This window comes from Lycium barbarum, chromosome 1 (genome assembly GCF_019175385.1).
Source record: "Lycium barbarum isolate Lr01 chromosome 1, ASM1917538v2, whole genome shotgun sequence".
NCBI lineage: Eukaryota > Viridiplantae > Streptophyta > Magnoliopsida > Solanales > Solanaceae > Lycium > Lycium barbarum.
In genome coordinates this window covers 84,698,199-84,703,823 of record NC_083337.1, presented here as the reverse complement: position 1 = coordinate 84,703,823, position 5,625 = coordinate 84,698,199, and the positions used below count along the sequence as shown (strand labels likewise).

At 41.5% G+C, this 5,625-nt stretch overlaps 1 non-coding gene across 1 annotated transcript; it reads left to right on the top strand.

Annotated features, from left to right (window-relative positions):
• Nucleotides 1-4,640: 4,640 nt before the first annotated feature.
• LOC132619173 (small nucleolar RNA R71) lies at nucleotides 4,641-4,746 on the top strand. Its single transcript, XR_009574598.1, has one exon. It is a non-coding gene; the product is annotated as a small nucleolar RNA R71 (small nucleolar RNA).
• The last annotated feature ends 879 nt before the right edge of the window (nucleotides 4,747-5,625 follow it).

Below are 5,625 nucleotides of genomic sequence, written 5' to 3'. Positions count from 1 at the left end.
GGGTTATTGTTGATCGGCTGACGAAATCAGCCCATTTTCTTCCGGTTCGGACCACCTATTCAGCTGAGGATTATGCCAGGCTTTATGTCAGGGAGATTGTACGACTTCATGGAGTTCCTGTGTCTGTTATTTCCGATAGAGGTGCCCAGTTTACAGCTAAGTTCTGGAGATCGTTTCAGGAGGGATTGGGGACCCAGGTGAGCCTGAGTACAGCCTTCCATCCCCAGTCCGACGGACAGGCCGAGCGCACTATTCAGACATTGGAAGATATGTTGCGTGCCTGTGCTATTGATTTCAGGGGTAGCTGGGACGATCATTTACCGCTTGTTGAGTTTGCGTATAATAACAGCTACCACTCCAGTATTCAGATGGCACCATATGAGGCTTTGTATGGCAGGAAGTGTAGATCACCGATCGGTTGGTTTGATGTTGGGGAGACTGAGTTGATTGGCCCAGATGTGGTCCAGCAGGCCGTGGATAAGGTGAAACGTATTCGAGAAAGATTGTTGGCAGCCCAGAGCCGACAGAAATCTTATGCCGATAAGCGACGTCGACCGTTAGAGTTTCAGATTGGCGATTGGGTGTTCCTGAAAGTGTCACCGATGAAAGGTGTTATGCGATTTGGCAAGAAAGGAAAGCTCAGTCCGAGATATATTGGGCCTTATCTGATTATTCGCAAAATAGGCAAGGTGGCCTACGAATTGGATTTGCCAGCTGACTTGGGAGCGGTTCACCCGGTATTCCATGTTTCCATGCTTCGTAAGTGTATTGGTGACCCTTCCAGAATTTTTCCTTCAGATGAGATACAGGTCACAGAGGAGCTATCTTACGAGGAGCAGCCTATAGTCATATTGGATCGTCAGGTGAGAAAGTTGCGGAATAAAGATGTGGCTTCGGTTAAAGTGCTGTGGCGGAATAATAACCGCGAAGAAATGACCTGGGAGGCTGAGGAGCAGATGAAGGAAAAGTATCCTCACTTATTCCCAGTACCTTCAGGTAATTCAAATTCTTTGTCTGACTATGTTGATTTATGAATGATTTGTATATGATGGCTATAAAAGCAACTCCCCCGGAATTGAGTAAGATCCGTAGAACTAATTCAACATTCGAGGACGAATGTTCTTAAGGGGGGGAGGATGTTACGCCCCGTATTTTTATACATTGGGACAACCCGGATTAATTATGATAATTTAGAGCCAAGACTATTCCGGGATTCGAAGTCGGGACTTTTGACCTTTGATTTTATTTCGAGGCATAAGTTATATATGGAATTGTTGGCATTGAACACTTAGGAAAAATTTGGGACCACAATTCATAAATTGGAATTAAAATGTTGTGCAAAAAAATAAAAAATAAAAAATAAATTCCTTGGTGGCCATGTAAATGGGAATTGGTCCCACACATTATGTGGCCAATTTTAATTGGTCCACTCCATGTGTGGGCCAAGGACACTTGGACAACAACTATATGAGCCTAAAGTATGACCAAGTAGTCATCTTTTCCCCATTGCAAGACTTAGAAAAAAAAATCAAGGAGTTGAAGACCACCTTCAACACCCCTCTCGGCTACAAACCAAGAAAAACCAAATCCAAATCAAGCCACCCCAAAATTATTTCCTTGGTATAAATCAACTATTTAGAAGTCCCTAAGTAACGTGGAAGAGTTGTTTGGGTCATCCAACCACTAGTTGTGCCCAATTGCAAACCCTAACTATTGAAGGAAGTGAAGAAGGAAGGTAAGCATTCATTATGTTTTTGTGTTATGAAGGTTATATTCATGTTGTAGTATCTTATAGTGGTTGGAAATCATGAAATATAGTATGATTGGGAGTGGGTCGTGTGATGGGTGTTGTTGTGTTGTGATTGAAATTATGAATTAATGTTTAGTTAGTTGATTGGGATCATTGTAAGGTGAAGAACAATTGAGAATCCTCCATATATGTGTATATATAGTGTTGATTGAAATGGGTCACATTATATGACGATGAACGAATGAACGTCGCTTAATGTTTTAATCGCCGTCGCTATGAATCTTATGTTGGAAATGAATGTTTGTTGACTCAAAATGATGTTGTTAATGTGCGGACTGTTTTTGGAGGTTATTGTATATTTATTGTAATTGGTATATTGATGAGATAGCATTGTTAGAATGTAATTTGAGGATACAAACCATGATTTGGAAATGAAGAAATTTTTTTTTTAAAGGGCTGTCTCGGTTGGGGCTGTTTTCGGCCAGCTTGGAAAAAAAAAAAATCGGGTTGTTGGAAATGTGGTATGAATTGCTTAGAATGCCCTTGAATGTTGTTAGTATGGGTTTGGGTTAATAATCAAATGTACGAACGATATTGTGGCTTTAAAGTAAGCCATGGAATTGAATAATTGGGAAGTTGTCAAATGGCGTAAAAGAGAGCTACCATTATTATTTTGCTTTTCGGATTGGTTGTCAATGTTACTAGGTTGGTTATTGTGGTTGTTGTTGTTGATTTTGAGCGAGTTAAATTCTCGGGGTAGCCTATTTACAGGGGAAATGCTGCCCGGATTTCTGTAGAATTAAGGGCGAAATTGGAATTTAATGCCCAAAAAGTCTTTAGCTAATGTTTGGCATTTTATGGCTTGTTTGTAGACCTTGGGCAGCCCGAATCATAGTTTGGACTTAGCTTGAGTTGGATCATATTGGAGAGCGTTTGAGGTATGTAAAGCAACCTTCCTTCTTTTGGCATGCCTTAGTTTCACATAGGCTAGATTGGAGCTTTAAGGGAATTCCAAATTCGAGATCCGAGCATGTTATGATCCATATATATATATTCTTTGGCACTCTTATGTATGTTTTTATGAAATATGAACCATGATGTATTTGAAGTAATCGCTTTCCGAAATTCGCATAGAAAATGTTCGCTTTAAGGAATTTTGTAATCTCTGAATGCCATATTTTTCGCATAGAGGCTCGGATCGCTCCAATAATTTTTATAGGAGTTTGCTTGATGTATAATGGGTATGTTTTTCATAGGCGGACTCAGTTCGGGTCTATACTCGTCCGTGGGTCCCGCGACGCCCTTTATGTAAATTCGACAACTTTGAATCAAAAAGTGATAATTATTATTCCGATTTCAAATATGACTATTTTACTTATCCTTCGGATTTATAATAATGATTTTATGCATATGATTCCTCACTACTCCGCTCGTGCCTACTATGATATCGTTCGCCGGTTCCCGGGCCGGTTCTGTTGTCGTGCGCTTTTTGATATATTCCGGTGTTATGCTGTGTTTATGGTTCACCGTGCTCCTTGCTCGAGGGCCGGGTTCCACCTATGTTTGGCGTTATGCTGTGTTTGGCGTTATGCTGTGTTGTGATGTGTGACGGGGATTCGGAGATTTGAAACTTTCTGGTGTTATGCTGTGTTGTGGCGCCATCGACAGGCGGGCGACCACATTTTCCAGTGCCCTATGCATAATTTATACTTTGGGAATAAACATTTTGATATGTATTATTTTCTATATATCTGATTCGATTATTATTCAGATTTATTTCTGTACCTTCTGCTTTGCATACTCAGTACATATTTCGTACTGACCCCCTTCTCCGGGGGCTGCGTTTCATGCCCGCAGGTACAGACGCACAGCCTGGTGATCCACCTGTTTAGGATACCCTTTCTGCTATTCGGCGTGCTCCCCTCTTTCCGGAGCTTATACTTTTGGTATATATATTTATTAGTGCATTTGTATATATTCGTTCATGGGTACGGCGGGGCCCTGTCCCGTCATATGATTCTGTCGGTCTGTTTAGAGGTCTGTGGACATGTTTGTGGGTTAGGGTCTTTCTGTATGAATGTATGTACATGTCGTTTGGGCGATCCCATACGCCGAGGCGGCCGGTCCGCATATGTTGTTTGGGCGACCCTATACGCCGAGGCGGCCGGTCCGCATATGTTTATATATTGCTTGGTTAGCCCTGTGTGGCTTTCGTTGGTATTTTCTGCGTGCAGGGTATATTGGATAGTCCGTAAAACAAAGGAAACTCTGCCGAAATTTTTCTGGAAATTACCTAAATTTGAAATAAAGCCTTGTCGGCTTCCGCCATATACTAGAATGAGTTGATAGAATTTGAGATAATATTTAATAGATGGGTTCGGGTGCCCAGATCGGGCACTAGTCACGGCCTACGGGGTTGGGTCGTGACAGATAGCCACCCTGGTAATTCTGTCTCTGATAACCCCCTTGAGAGTTATTAACATAATTAGCATCTTCAACCTGCATAGGTGGCCCATCAAGGAACGGACCATCTTGAGCATGGTACATCCCTTTTGGCGGAATTGCATCATCCTCACAAACATTTACCTTTTTGATTTGAGATTCATCAAACTTCTTTGTCAGCAAGGAAATATTTGTTGCAAGCTCTGCCAATGTCTGTTGGGTGTCCTGATTCTCCTTCACTATATTCTGGAGCATAGCACTACCATACGGGACCACATCAGCATGGTTCGAGTGCCATGCCTGATTATGAGTTGTCAGCTTGTTAAGTATCGTGGTCACTCGTCGGAACGTCTTGTTCATAAAACACCTATCAGCTGCATTGTTAGCTACTGACTGTGTCACTGGATCCAACCCTCGGTAGAACTTCTCCATCAAGATATTTTCCGGAAAACCATGATTCGGGCTCTTCTGCAAATACTCCTTGAATCTATCCCAAGCTTCATATAGTTGTTCCCCCGGTCGCTGCTTAAACGCATATATCTTGTCGCGAATCTCAGCCTTCTTTCTAGGGGGTTACCACTTTGTCAGAAAAGCCGCAACCATCTCTGCCCAGGAAGTAATTGAATTTCGGGGCAGTTTCTCGAACCATGTTCTAGCCTCTCCAGCTAAGGAATATTTGAATAACCTCAACCAAATAGCATCTTGTGGAACATTATTCTGGATGTGATTAGCACACACATCCACAAAATTCTGCAAATGACGTTGAGGGTCATTCTCGGTAGAGTTCCGAAAGTATCCCTCAAGTTTCAGCAGCTGGTACAGAGATGAGTCAATTTTCACAGTAGCAGCTCCAACTCGAGGTTGAACAATAGCAGATGCATAGTCTTCCTCTTGAGCAAGTTCAGCAAAAATATTCTCATCATCAGATTCGTTCGCTTGATTGTTCAAATGATTCTGCTGATTACCAGCACGATTGTTTTGCTAATTTAGATTCATGATCACCTGGTTTACACAAAGTAGCAAACAAGGTGTGATGGAATAAGCAAAAGACTTTAATCAAAGCAAACACTATTTAGTAATTTCAAAACCGTATTCCCCGGCAACGGCGCCAAAATTTGATACGCTCAAATTACACCTATTATTGGTATAACGCGAACGTTGTCAAATATAGTAACCCAACAAGGTTGGGGTCGAATCCCACAGGGAATATGGTGTGAAAAGGTTACTAAAGTCGTAAATGCTAAGTTCTAGGTCTAATATCTTAATCCGATAATGTTGGTAAAAGTTGGGTTTTGTCTATGATTAATGTCTAAACTATTGTTTTGGTGGAAATTTATGGTAAAAGAAACTAAGGTTGTGTCCCCGTTAGATAGGGTGCATGATCATGGGTATTGATCTTGATATACTTGTAATGGATCATTATATGAATGCAC